The sequence below is a fragment of the Pseudophryne corroboree genome, chromosome 5, assembly GCF_028390025.1.
Source record: "Pseudophryne corroboree isolate aPseCor3 chromosome 5, aPseCor3.hap2, whole genome shotgun sequence".
Classification (NCBI taxonomy): Eukaryota; Metazoa; Chordata; class Amphibia; order Anura; family Myobatrachidae; genus Pseudophryne; species Pseudophryne corroboree.
The window spans coordinates 614,327,575-614,343,250 of record NC_086448.1 but is presented as its reverse complement, the minus strand read 5'-3'; the positions used below and the strand labels follow the sequence as shown (position 1 = coordinate 614,343,250).

At 43.6% G+C, this 15,676-nt stretch overlaps 1 protein-coding gene across 1 annotated transcript in view; it reads right to left on the bottom strand.

Moving 5' to 3' along the window:
- Positions 1–15,676, bottom strand: part of LAMA1 (laminin subunit alpha 1) — a 376,319-nt gene that overhangs the window by 315,724 nt on the left and 44,919 nt on the right. The gene's annotated exons all lie outside the window — the stretch shown is intronic.

Genomic DNA, 15,676 nt, shown 5'->3' with positions numbered 1-15,676 from the left:
GCTTAAATCATAGAATTTGGGGGTCATTTTGATCCCAAAGTATTATTAACCTCAAAAACCATAATTTACACTCATTTTCAGTCTATTCTGAATACCTCACACCTCACAATATTATTTTTAGTCCTAAAATTTGCACCGAGGTCGCTGTGTGAGTAAGATAAGCGACCCTAGTGGCCGACACAAACACCGGGCCCATCTAGGAGTGGCACTGCAGTGTCACGCAGGATGTCCCTTCCAAAAAACCCTCCCCAAACAGCACATGACGCAAAGAAAAAAAGAGGCTTTTTACTGATATTTGGTGTTTTGGATTTGACATGCTCTGTACTATGACATTGGGCATCGGCCTTGGCAGACGACGTTGCTGGCATTTCATCGTCTCGGCCATGACTAGTGGCAGCAGCTTCAGCACGAGGTGGAAGTGGATCTTGATCTTTCCCTAATTTTGGAACCTCAACATTTTTGTTCTCCATATTTTAATAGGCACAACTAAAAGGCACCTCAGGTAAACAATGGAGATGGATGGATTGGATACTAGTATACAATTATGGACGGGCTGCCGAGTGCCGACACAGAGGTAGCCACAGCCGTGAACTACCGCACTGTACTGTGTCTGCTGCTAATATATAGACTGGTTGATAAAGAGATAGTATACTCGTAACTAGTATGTATGTATAAAGAAAGAAAAAAAAACCACGGTTAGGTGGTATATACAATTATGGACGGGCTGCCGAGTGCCGACACAGAGGTAGCCACAGCCGTGAACTACCGCACTGTACTGTGTCTGCTGCTAATATATAGACTGGTTGATAAAGAGATAGTATACTCGTAACTAGTATGTATGTATAAAGAAAGAAAAAAAAACCACGGTTAGGTCACTGGTATATACAATTATGGACGGGCTGCCGAGTGCCGACACAGAGGTAGCCACAGCCGTGAACTACCGCACTGTACTGTGTCTGCTGCTAATATATAGACTGGTTGATAAAGAGATAGTATACTCGTAACTAGTATGTATGTATAAAGAAAGAAAAAAAAACCACGGTTAGGTCACTGGTATATACAATTATGGACGGGCTGCCGAGTGCCGACACAGAGGTAGCCACAGCCGTGAACTACCGCACTGTACTGTGTCTGCTGCTAATATATAGACTGGTTGATAAAGAGATAGTATACTCGTAACTAGTATGTATGTATAAAGAAAGAAAAAAAAACCACGGTTAGGTCACTGGTATATACAATTATGGACGGGCTGCCGAGTGCCGACACAGAGGTAGCCACAGCCGTGAACTACCGCACTGTACTGTGTCTGCTGCTAATATATAGACTGGTTGATAAAGAGATAGTATACTCGTAACTAGTATGTATGTATAAAGAAAGAAAAAAAAACCACGGTTAGGTCACTGGTATATACAATTATGGACGGGCTGCCGAGTGCCGACACAGAGGTAGCCACAGCCGTGAACTACCGCACTGTACTGTGTCTGCTGCTAATATATAGACTGGTTGATAAAGAGATAGTATACTCGTAACTAGTATGTATGTATAAAGAAAGAAAAAAAAACCACGGTTAGGTCACTGGTATATACAATTATGGACGGGCTGCGGAGTGCCGACACAGAGGTAGCCACAGCCGTGAACTACCGCACTGTACTGTGTCTGCTGCTAATATATAGACTGGTTGATAAAGAGATAGTATACTCGTAACTAGTATGTATGTATAAAGAAAGAAAAAAAAACCACGGTTAGGTCACTGGTATATACAATTATGGACGGGCTGCCGAGTGCCGACACAGAGGTAGCCACAGCCGTGAACTACCGCACTGTACTGTGTCTGCTGCTAATATATAGACTGGTTGATAAAGAGATAGTATACTCGTAACTAGTATGTATGTATAAAGAAAGAAAAAAAAACCACGGTTAGGTCACTGGTATATACAATTATGGACGGGCTGCCGAGTGCCGACACAGAGGTAGCCACAGCCGTGAACTACCGCACTGTACTGTGTCTGCTGCTAATATATAGACTGGTTGATAAAGAGATAGTATACTCGTAACTAGTATGTATGTATAAAGAAAGAAAAAAAAACCACGGTTAGGTCACTGGTATATACAATTATGGACGGGCTGCCGAGTGCCGACACAGAGGTAGCCACAGCCGTGAACTACCGCACTGTACTGTGTCTGCTGCTAATATATAGACTGGTTGATAAAGAGATAGTATACTCGTAACTAGTATGTATGTATAAAGAAAGAAAAAAAAACCACGGTTAGGTCACTGGTATATACAATTATGGACGGGCTGCCGAGTGCCGACACAGAGGTAGCCACAGCCGTGAACTACCGCACTGTACTGTGTCTGCTGCTAATATAGACTGGTTGATAAAGAGATAGTATACTACTAATATTATATACTGGTGGTCAGGTCACTGGTCACTAGTCACACTGGCAGTGGCACTCCTGCAGCAAAAGTGTGCACTGTTTAATTTTAATATAATATTATGTACTCCTGGCTCCTGCTATAACCTATAACTGGCACTGCAGTAGTGCTCCCCAGTCTCCCCCACAATTATAAGCTGTGTGAGCTGAGCAGTCAGACAGATATATAATATATATAGATGATGCAGCACACTGGCCTGAGCCTGAGCAGTGCACACAGATATGGTATGTATGTGACTGAGTCACTGTGTGCTGTGTATCGCTTTTTTCAGGCAGAGAACGGATTATAAATAAAAGTGGTGGTCACTGGTCACTATCAGCAAAACTCTGCACTGTACACTACTGAGTACTCCTAATGCTCCCCAAAATTAGTAAATCAAGTGTCTAAACGGAGAGGACGCCAGCCACGTCCTCTCCCTATCAATCTCAATGCACGTGTGAAAATGGCGGCGACGCGCGGCTCCTTATATAGAATCCGAGTCTCGCGATAGAATCCGAGCCTCGCGAGAATCCGACAGCGTCATGATGACGTTCGGGCGCGCTCGGGTTAACCGAGCAAGGCGGGAAGATCCGAGAAAGTAGCTAAACTGGAAAACCAATTTGGAAAAAACTTTTCAGTATATTTGAGTCAATTGAGCAAGAATATCATAAAGTGAGAAATAAACCTCTCAAGCTATGTTCCAATTTCTTGTATACTCTTGACGGGGCTGATATTGGGTGTGGGTGTGGTGGGGGGGGGGGGGGGGGGGATTGGGGAGAAAGCTAAAAAAAAAAAAAGCAGCAACTTTGCACTTTGGTTAAACCACATTGCACTACAAATTGAGATTTAAAATGGGACCTTGCGCCAGGCATCTCGCCCTGTGTGATGTATTGAGGCTAGATTATGCCAAACTATACATGGTAGGGATACATTTAAAGCTAATTAACATAGCAGTATGTTTTCTGTAATGTGGGAAAATACTGGAGTGCCTGGAGGAAACCCACACCAGCACGGGGAAAACATACTAACTCCACACAGTAAGAGCATTGGTCGGGAATAGAGATCATGACGTCAGTGCTGTGAGACAGTAATGCTAACCACTATGCCACTGTGATGCCCAATATTAAAACATTTAGGGCTAGATGCATCATTGCTTGGAGAGTGATAAAATGGAAAGTGATAAACTACCAGCCAACCAGCTGCTAACTGACATTTTTCAAACAGGGCCGGTGACATGGAAGTTAGGAGTTGATTGGCTGTTGCTTTTTCTCGCTCCAATTTATCACTCTCCAAGCGATGATGCATCTAGCCCTTAATATGATACTCTGCATATGTAAGAGCCTCCTCTCACTAGTTTTTTTAAATATAAATTTGTGATATTCCATTCCGTTCACATAAAGTTGACTCAGTCCATAGAACATGCCACTTTGTTCAACTTTAATGACAAATGAATTAGTGATAGAAACACATTAAATCCAAATATGTACCAGCTGGAAGTAAATTATATCGTTTGGTGACTCATGAACAATGATTATAAAGTTATATCTTGAATGAGAAAGTTATTGTCTTTCTGAACACTGGCAGTTTTATTGGGAATGAAAATATTTCTTCCTAGTCAAAAGCTGCAGGAAAATACCCTGTGAGACAAAAGGGTCTATTTATCATTTCCACATGGGATTAGGTTAGATAAACAGGCCCCAAAGAATGTTTACTTAAGGCTCAAGAACTCTTAATTATGTTCATTGCATTTCCTTAACAAATTCTGTTTGCAACCACCATTATTGTTTGCGTTTTAGTGTAAATATATTCCCATCTGGTTGATTTTTTCAGATCTGTATTGTCTGGACTCTCTGTACTATCCCACAACATGGGTTACAACTTGCAAAGTCAACAGTCATTGTTTGTTTTCTGTGTTTGGTGGGATCATCAACGGGGGGGGGGGGGGGGGGGGGGGGGGGGGGGGGAAGAAGTGTAACAACAGGCGCAGAGGAGCCACTGTTTTTTTGTTTAACAGGCTTTGCCAAGATAGTGCTCTTACAGCCCGAAAACACCTGGCCAAGAATAGGACTCCTTTTACTCAGCAGGAAATGAGTGGGATTCAGAATCACTCCACACACACCAGACATCTGGGAGCACCTCCTGGAGGCATCCATGGCTGGGTTACCAAGAAAAATGGCACAGGATGTTTACTTTCCTAGTCTGTATTTATGTCTTCCTGTAAGATGTTTTAGTTTGCTGTAGAAAGTTATGTGAAGTAGCTAACTATTATATACTGTTTGTATTTCCTTAATGCATGCAATCATTATGCATTTTTGTGGGTAGTCCAATAGCTCTATATATTAACAAGTTAGTTTTATCTTTTTATGTAATAAAATTATAATATGCTAAACAACTGCTTGCAAATCAAATATATACTTTAACCAAATTATCTTCCTGCATCAACTCAGATGTAAAATAAATGCAAATTATAGAAAAACACATTGAACACAAAAAGTATCGCAAATAAGAGATGCATGCTTTATTCTTTTAAGTAATAAAACAAAGAAATTAATTTAAAAACATACCTTTTCTTTTATAATAAATCATCATTCTGAGGTACAACACTTATCCACAAAACACTGATACAATGGAATGCTTCAATAGTGTAGGTATCAATCATCAGTTAAATCAACAATGATCCTAAGGCTACAACCTCTGTCTTAATTAGAAGGCATTTGTGTAAACGTGTACAAACCCATTGAAGAGATCTGATGTCTCTTTTAACACAAGGAGATTTTAAATGGTTAATTATTAGAAGCAAGTTAAATTGGTTTTGGGTGAAGAATTCACAGATAAAGAAATGAATGATGAGTAGATTCACTTGTCCATTTCAGATTCTTCAATGATTTATGTTATGCTCTAACTCTTCCTACTTATTCCTTAACTCTACTAAAGGTAAACAAAAGTTATTTCAAAGGCTTTTTAAAATCCATTATTTCGTACAGGTAACTTCAATTAGACAACACGTAGAAGGGAAAAAATATTGGGTCTTATTCAGTTTGGATTGCTATTGAGACAGAAATTGTGATTTTCTCATTCCTGCTTCTGCTAAAAATTGCACGTGAAGAGAGCTAAAAGAAAGGCAAAAGATGCCCACCGATGCAATCGCAAAATTGTAAATGCAACAGCAGAATTGCGATGCATACGCAGAAATTGAGTACCATCGACAATTGTGGTTGACCCAGGGCTACTCATAATAATGAGAATTTAATTCCAGCGCCGCCATATTTTCAGTCGCAATCCATTGCAACTGACGTCAGATACAAGCTCTGAAAACAGCCATGATCCACCTGCGTTTTTCCAACCACTCCCCACAAATGCCATGTTAACACCCACAATTGGTCACTTCCTGTCAATCAAACTGCGATTGCAATTTAGCCTTCACGCACGCGCAATGCGCAGTCTGCCGATAATCACCCGATCTGCGATTTTGCAACTGAAGCTAAATTAGGCCCATTGTGTATTGGGTTAAATGGGCATCCAGGTAGGCATGTAATGTTAAGTATACACTTTTATATGCCCAAAATATAAGAGCATCCATTCCTTTATTACAACATTTGTATAAGTCCACTCAATCACTTAAACTTTATTTTATAACATATACACAAAAGCACCTAAACATAATATTATATACCACTGTATAATGTGGTACATTTCAATAATTTAGCATTTAAATTAAAAGATGGTGATAAAAAAAAGTAAGCAGACGTGGCTTATCCTATACAGAGGATCCCAAGGAATGAAATGCTTCCAAATGTTTCATACTTTTGTTTATAGTCTTCTTTCAGCACAACTGTCTAAAGATTTCAGTTCAAAGCTTTCAAAGATATTTGAGGAACAGGGTAACTTTAAAATGTTTAAGAAATTTAAAAGAGCACCATTATTTTGATGAAAATAATAGTTCAGAGCGCTAATATCTCTGTTATAATCTAAAAACCCATCTGATGAAGTAAAAGCCACCAGCCATTTTAGTATAAAGCGAAAACAATACATATACTGAAGAAGAAAACTACAGGAAAAATACATCCTTCCTGAATATTATTCATTACCAGGTAATTCTATAGCACCATCATATTATGAATTAATATACACATATGCACTAGGATCCATTTTTGTAAGCAGCAACTAAACCAATCAGTATATGTTTTGGATTGTGAGAAGATATAAACTCCACACAAATAAGGCCTTGGCTGGAATTGAACACATGGCCGAGCGCTGTGACACAGCAATTTGTTGGTTAGTGGGTAACTAAAAAACATAATGTCGCTCATCCAGAGTTTATAATGCTCCTGATACTGTATGCTGACACAAAAGTATACAGCAGGCCCTTACTACAGGCTGCCACTCCTCCTGGTCAGCGTTACACTGAGAATATGGCATTTCCATATGATGTCACAGTCACAAACCTAGTCTACTGTAAATGTCCAGAGATGCTGCTCTCACCTCCTGCCTGCCAAGGTGAGAAGCAGCCGTGTGGTGATACTTCCAAGTGGGACTGGGCACACAGAACATGCCCAGGGCAGCAATATTAACCACTGCACCACTATAATGCCCACAAACGTTTTATCTTTGTGTATATGTCATGTTTAAATACAATAACTAACTACAATAACACTTGTTTCCCCCATTTTGCCTTTCAGATGTAAGGATTTCTACATGCTAAATGTGCTCAGGTATGTATTTTTTTGCATATTTGCAATGCATGCCTACTCCTTCTGGGCATGTGATGTATGATTTCAAGTAAGATACAATAAGTCAGTGTTTCTCAAAACACGGTCCTCAAGGCACCAAACAGTCCATGTTTTAGGTATAGCCCTGCTTGTGCACAGATGGTATAATCAAACTCACTGTTACTGGTACTCACAGGGGGTTCAGTATGCAATACCGGCGGCCTGGATGCCGATGATCAGTATACCAACAACGGCATCCCAGCCGTCAGTATGCCAGCAGCGGGGCAAGCGCAAAGAGTCCCCTTTACGGGCTCGGTGACTCACTGCGCTCGCCACAGGTTCTATTCCCACTCTATGGGTGTCGTGGACAGCCACGAGTGGGTCTAGCTCCTGTTAGCTGTGATTCTGGCTATCGGCATTGTGAGCGATCGGGATCCCGGCATTAGTATCCTGACCGCCGAAATCCTAACCCTCAGCAACTTTACTGCATCCTGTCCAAGGTACTAATTAGCATGGATAGCCTTGAAACCTTGACTATTGGTATTGGCCTTTAGGGTCGCATTTGGGAACCACAGCAATAAGTTCTCATCAGCCCCTCTGTCTTTAACCTGTTAAGACCCATTGTCCTGTTAATATGACATACATTTGTGCACAACAAAATACTATTCATACATATTTGTATACATATAGACCCAATGTCCTATACATAGGACACTTATTAATTTTGTAACTGGGGCCTGACTTGTACAAATATTGGCAAATTCATATTTAGAATGTCTGTTTAAATAAGTTTATCAATAAATATTTTGAAAATATAAATTTTCATATTATTGTTTTTAATAGGTTAACTGACTTAATTGAATTCTATTACTTCTTCCATCAAAAAAACAAAAAAAAACTCACTATTTTGATAATAACGAAATCATTCTACTTAACCATGAACCCTTGTAAATCAGTTGTTGCCTGTCTCCATTAAGTGTTCATGTTACACTGTTTTAGCTGGGCACCGCATCCTGCCCTATTTAAAAATGGCAAAATGCGCCCTGCTCTTCTAGCGGCGCACTCCTAAAACTACCTGCCCTGTGCCTCCCCCCCCTCTGACAACAGTGTCTTGCGGGTGGGAAAAATTGCTGTTGCCGATCACCGCCGAGTGAATAGATGCCTCTATTCATAGTGAGGGGGAGGCTTGGGGGCAGCCCAGCATGTTCATAAGAGCTGGGCATGCCCCCAAGAGTGACAACGACAGTGCCATGCCCCCCTTCCCGCCTGATCACGCACCCTTTTTTCCCCCAACACACCCGTGTCTGCACCTCGGCGCGCTGCCCTGTCTGCATCCTACTGGGAACACTATCCATTCCAGCCTTAACTAACATCTATCATCTCTACCCAACATTGGGGGTCATTCAGATTTTTCGCTGCGCTAAAATCAGGTCAGAACTGCGCATGCGTATGCACCGCAATGCGCAGGTGCGTTGTACAAGTACAAAGCGGATCGTTGCCCAGCAATGGATTGTACGAAGAATCCGTTCACACGGGTGATCGCAGGGAGATTGACAGGAAGAAGGCGTTTGTGGGTGTCCACTGACCGTTTTCTGGGAGTGTTTGGAAAAACGCAGGCATGTCCAAGCGTCCAATTCCGGGACCGGGCAGGCTGAAGTGATCGCAGCGGCTGAGTAAGTTCTGGGCTACTCAGGAACTACACAAAACTTTTTTGTACCGGCCGGCTGCACATGCGATCGCACACTTGCAAAGCGAAAATACACTCCACTATGGGCGGCGACTATCTGCTCGCAGCACTGCAAAAAAAAAACCCTAGCGAGCGATCAGGTCTGAATGACCCCCCATTATACAGGCAAGCAATGATCACTTCTACCCTAAAACAATATTCCAACCAGTTGATTCTTAAACTACCTTCTCATCTTTGAAGTCCTACAGTATATATATATATATATATATATATATATATATATATATCCATGGTCTTTTATAAATGTTTTGGGTAAAGAACACTACAGAGCATGCTGACACAATATAAATATTACTAATAATAAGTAACAGTAACAAGAGGTACATGCTTGTGAGTAAAGAGGCAGGAACACTTTTACTGACACAATTATCAGGATCTGTATAATAATGGACTATGACTTGTCCTGCGTACGTCATGCACAGTGAGAGTCGCGGCACGCCCACCTCCCCAACAGCTCCCGATACTGTAACAGAGCAGGAGAGGAGAACCACCAGCCCAGAGTAAATACAGCGTGGCGAGGATGGACGTTTCCAAGATGATTTGTAATATATAATTAACTAGTAGTTTTGGATCTGTCCTACAACTGTTTGCCCTTGCGGCACCCTTGCCTCAATCCCCTGTTCTCGCTTCCATCCTACCTCATCCATCCTTGCCTCATTCTTCTGAATTCGCTTCCATTGTCAATCCACTTTACGCTTACCACCCTCGTCTCTCACGGTTCGCAGAGAATGTAGGCGCATGCCTCACTGACCAGAGAAAGTGTCCAGATAGAGGTTTGCAAGCAAATAATTGGTTACATTAGTGGATGCAGCTGCTGTGCGTAATATGCTAATGCCGCAGAAGGTGTCTTGTGTAAATAGACGCCTCCTGCCAGAGTCTCTGATACACTGCTGTGTCCAAAGCTGCAGCATCAGATCATCTGTGAGAAGCTGAGTAGCTCTGGGGGTCATTCAGAGTTGATCGCTCGCTAGCTGTTTTTTGCAGTCCTGTGATCGCATAGTCGCCACCCACCGGGGAGTGTATTTTAACTTTGCAAGGGTGCGATCGCATGTGCAGCCGAGCTATACTAAAAAAATGTGTGCAGTTTCTGAGTAGCCCAGGACTTACTCAGCCGCTGCGATCACATCAGCCTGTCCGGGACCGGAATTGACATCAGACACCCCCCCTGCAAACGCATGGACATGCCTGTATTTCCCCAACCACTCCCAGAAAATGGTCGTTTGCCACCCACAAACGCCTTCTTCCTGTCAATCGCAGTTCTGACCTGATCGCAGTACTGCAAAAAACGCTAGCGAGCGATCAGGTCTGAATTACCCCCCTCTCACACAGTTGTCATTTACTGACTTCAGTCTGTGTGTAACTCCCAGTCTGCCATAATGTTTCACAGTCTTAGGGGGGGATTCAATTCTAGTGATGGTACGAATTTCTGTCGCATTTAAATGCAGGCAATAGCACCGCAATTCGCACCCTTCTCCCACCCGTCCAAATCTCAAATATGCACAAAAGTGCTTGCTAACGTATGGGGTAGCGAACACTTTTGTACGAGATTGGGCTGCCATAAAGTGCGGCACTTATTTGGCTGGGAGGATGACTTCGCCTGTAATTGTATTCTCCCCTAAGAATCAGGGGCATTCATGGGAGATTGAATGCATTTACAGTGATACATTGTTACAAAAATCAGCGTACAAACCAGTTACTAATGCGATACAAATCAGACTGCAACATTGTGTCTACTTAATGGTACATGCATTATACTTACGGGTTGGGTACGGGATCTCGGCGATCAAAATACCGTCGTCTGGATCCCAATTACCAGAATGCCGGCAAGGGGGAGAGTGCAACAAAGCCCCTTGCTGGCTCGCTGCAGGTTCTATTCCCACTCCATCGGTGTCGTGGACACCCAGGAGTGGGAATAGCTGTGGCGGCGCTGCCGGCATTCTGCCAGTCAGGATCCCAGCGTCAGTATTCTGACCACCAGGATCCAGACCGCCGGGATTCTGACTACATCCCTTACCAACTGCTCATCAGTATTTGTGCTGAAATCTCTATTACACCTGTTTTTTATGGAACACACTGGTAATGTTTTTAATACCCAGTTGGGTTCATTCCGTATTATACAGCTACTAACCGATCTGTCATACTGATACAAACTTTTTGTGCAATTGACTAATAAAAGCTAGAAAGTGGTACCAACAGACAGTGCGGACATCATTGCAATACTATAAAGGAGATACATAACAGTGTTTGGCGCATTGGGATCAATCCATGTTCTGTTTTGGACTAAAACCTGTAGTACCTTATCGGGACAGAGTTCAGACAGAACACTATTGCAAGTTATATTTTAATACAATGCCCCACAAAGAGTCTTCTTTCTTTTCCTTGTCGTGTATGCATAATCCCTACTCACTCTGGGGAGCAGCATCAACCCAATAATATATATGTATTTACCCTCCCATGTGGTTGGTTTATACACTAGAGTATCATTATATTGAATCTAAGATCTGGTGCAGAATCATCCATTTGCCCATTGACATCTGAGTAACCCTCAGGTTACTCAGGATGGGCGGTGTAATTATGCAGCAGATGCCATGAAATGTGCATTGGAAGACAGACCCTGGCACGCCTACAAAATGGTATCAGCATGTCATCATTTTGTAAAACACTCACCATCACTGCCCCAAACTGCTGCAGCTTCGGTGGCGCTGCGACCACCATCGTCATGCGGCTGGTGCAAGTTTTTATGGTTCAGCTGATGGTGGTGTTTAAAGAAACACCAGGCCATATCATAACATCAATGAATGCTAAAAATGGGCATCCCAGTCCCTTCATATTCATATGCACTGATATACACCAGGGAAGGACTTTGTAAAGACATTTACATAAAGTCACAGACGAATCTTCGTCCACCACTGAAGCGGTGTTGGATACAGGAGGGGGTACTCTGGACATCATGGAACCTTGTTACACCACTGAACATGGCAGTTGTACCTATGCAAATTTCACTGAGAGTGTTTCAAGTTGAGTTAGGCACATAACTATGTTGTACTGTATATCAGACCCTTAGCTGAAACTTTAAGCTGTGGAAAGAATAAAGACATACATACATTTACATCCCAAGCTCATTGCCTATTACATCTGGTGACTTCTAGCTTTTACAATATAAAAATTGAGACGGGAACAGAAAATTTACAGTATTGTGCCAGTTTTTCAAAATCCTCCCAGGTGTACGTGTATGGTCACCCCACATATACAAATGAAGCCGCAATCCGCTCAGTGCCTCATCTCAGAAGATGTAACAATCCCATTTTCCTTAAATAACCTTTTATGTTTATACACTTTACCAGTGCATTCTGTATTCCTTTATGCCAAATTCCGTGTTTCTACTGTACACAAGGATAAATGGTTTATCCATAATGAGAAACAAAGCAAAGTGCTTTAGATAAATGAAAAACTCCAAACAATGTTGATTCGCCACATAGAAAGTTAATGAACAATCAACAATAAAACTTTGTTCTCGGCTAGAATGTATAGAATGCCAGAGGGGTTAACTGGTAATGTCTCGGAGCTGCCTGCTGCACTACTGTATCCAAAATGTGGTTGGCTTAGTCAGAGCTTCAGGGGTCAGACATTAGTATGCAGTAGAGAAGACTGGAACAGGCTTGTGGGATTCTGGAGCTATCATGATTGTAATACAATGAGCTATACAGAAAGAATTATGGAACTAAGTTCTGAAGTTATGTGAGAGCAAGTAAATCACAAACAAAACATGTATTATGGCTTGGATAAGCAGTCAAACTGTAACTATAGATCTAGGAATAAATAGGATTTTACTTACCGGTAAATCTATTTCTCGTAGTCCGTAGAGGATGCTGGGGACTCCGTAAGGACCATGGGGAATAGACGGGCTCCGCAGGAGATAGGGCACTTTAAGAAAGCTTTGGATTCTGGGTGTGCACTGGCTCCTCCCTCTATGTCCCTCCTCCAGACCTCAGTTAGAGAAACTATGCCCAGAGGATATGAACAGTACGAGGAAAGGATTTATGTAACCTAAGGGCGAGATTCATACCAGCCACACCAATCACACCGTATAACCTGTGATAAACTACCCAGTTAACAGTATGAACAAGTAACATAGCCTCGGTTCAAGACCGACCAACTATAACATAACCCTTATGTAAGCAATAACTATATACAAGTCTTGCAGAAGAAGTCCGCACTTGGGACGGGCGCCCAGCACCCTCTACGGACTACGAGAAATAGATTTACCGGTAAGTAAAATCCTATTTTCTCTAACGTCCTAGAGGATGCTGGGGACTCCGTAAGGACCATGGGGATTATACCAAAGCTCCCAAACGGGCGGGAGAGTGCGGATGACTCTGCAGCACCGATTGAGCAAACAGGAGGTCCTCCTCAGCCAGGGTATCAAACTTATAGAACTTTGCAAAGGTGTTTGACCCCGACCAAGTAGCAGCTCGGCACAGTTGTAGTGCCGAGACACCTCGGGCAGCCGCCCAAGAAGAGCCCACCTTCCTAGTGGAATGGGCCTTAACCGATTTAGGCAATGGCAATCCTGCCGTAGAATGCGCCAGCTGAATCGTGTTACAGATCCAGCGAGCAATTGTCTGCTTTGAAGCAGGAGCGCCAACCTTGTTGGCCGCATACAGAACAAACAGAGCTTCAGTCTTCCTGATTCTAGCTGTTCTGGTCACGTAAATCTTCAAAGCCCTGACCACATCCAGGGACTCGGAGTCCTCTAAGTCCTGTGTAGCCACAGGCACGACAATAGGTTGGTTCATATGAAAAGATGAGACCACCTTGGGCAGAAATTGAGGACGAGTCCTCAACTCTGCCCTATCCACGTGAAAAATCAGGTATGGGCTTTTATATGATAAAGCCGCTAATTCCAAAACACGCCGTGCAGAAGCTAAGGCCAACAACATGACCACTTTCCAAGTGAGGTATTTCAACTCCACTGTTTTGAGTGGTTCAAACCAAGGTGACTTGAGGAAACTTAATACCACGTTAAGATCCCAAGGCGCCACCGGAGGTACAAAGGGAGGCTGAATATGCAGCACTACCTTCACAAAAGTCTGTACTTCAAGAAGAGAAGCCAATTCACTTTGAAAGAAAATGGATAAGGCCGAAATTTGGACCTTTATGGACCCTAATTTTAGGCCCAAATTCACTGCCGTTTGAAGGAAGTGAAGCAGACGGCCCAAATGGAACTCCTCCGTAGGAGCAGCTCTGGCCTCAAACCAAGAAACATATTTCCGCCATATACGGTGATAATGTTTCGATGTCACATCCTTCCTAGCCTTGATCAGGGTAGGAATGACCTCCTCCGGAATCCCTTTTTCAGCTAGGATATGGCGTTCAACCGCCATGCCGTCAAACACAGCCGCGGTAAGTCTTGGAACAGACAGGGCCCCTGCTGCAGCAGGTCCTGCCTTAGAGGAAGAGGCCACGGATCTTCTGTGAGCAACTCTTGCAGATCCGGATACCAAGTCCTCCTTGGCCAATCTGGAACAATGAGAATTGTTCTGACCCTTCCTAGTCTTATTAATCTCAACACCTTGGGTATGAGAGGCAGAGGAGGAAACACATAGACCGATCTGAACACCCATGGTGTCACCAGAGCGTCTACCGCTGCCGCCTGAGGGTCTCTTGACCTGGCGCAATACCTCTTTAGCTTTTTGTTGAGACGCCATCATGTCTATTTGAGGCAGTACCCACCGATCCACGATCTGTGTGAAGACTTCTTGATGAAGTCCCCACTCTCCCGGATGCAGGTCGTGCCTGCTGAGGAAGTCCGCCTCCCAGTTGTCCACCCCCGGGATGAACACTGCTGATAGTGCGCTTACATGGCCTTCCGCCCAGCGCAGAATCCTGGTCGCCTCTGCCATGGCCACTCTGCTCCTTGTGCCGCCTTGGCGGTTTACATGAGCCACTGCCGTGATATTGTCCGACTGAATCAGAACCGGTTTGTTCTGAAGCCACTCCTCTGCCTGGCATAGGGCATTGTAAATGGCCCTTAACTCCAGGACATTGATGTGGAGACAAGTCTCTAGGCTTGACCAGAGACCTTGGAAATTTCCTCCCAGTGCGACAGCCCCCCAACCTCGGAGGCTCACGTCCGTGGTCACCAGGATCCAGTCCTGAATGCCGAACCTGCGACCCTCTAGGAGGTGAGCACTGTGCAGCCACCACAGGAGAGATACCCTGGCCCTGGGAGACAGGGTGATCCGTTTCTGCATATGTAGATGGGACCCGGACCATTTGTCCAATAGGTCCCATTGGAAAGTCCTTGCATGGAACCTGCCGAAGGGGATGGTCTCGTATGAAGCCACCATCTTCCCCAGAACCTTTGTGCAATGATGCACCGAAAACCTTTTTTGGCTTTAAAAGGTTCCTGACCAGGGCTATGAGCTCCTGAGCCTTCTCCACCGGAAGAAAAACTCTTTTTTGGTCTGTGTCTAGAATCAGGCCCAAAAAGGTCAGACGCGTTGCAGGTACTAGCTGGGATTTCGGTAAATTGAGAATCCAGCCATGCATCTGCAACGTCTTCACGGACAGAGACACGCTGTCCAGCAACTTCTCCCGAGATCTCGCCTTTATAAGGAGATCGTCCAAGTACGGGATAATTGTGACTCCCTGCTTGCGAAGGAGCACCATCATTTCCGCCATTACCTTGGTAAAAATTCTCGGGGCCGTGGAAAGCCCAAACGGCAACGTCTGAAATTGGTAGTGACAATCCTGTACTGCAAATCTCAGAAACGCCTGGTGAGGGGGGAAAACCGGAACATG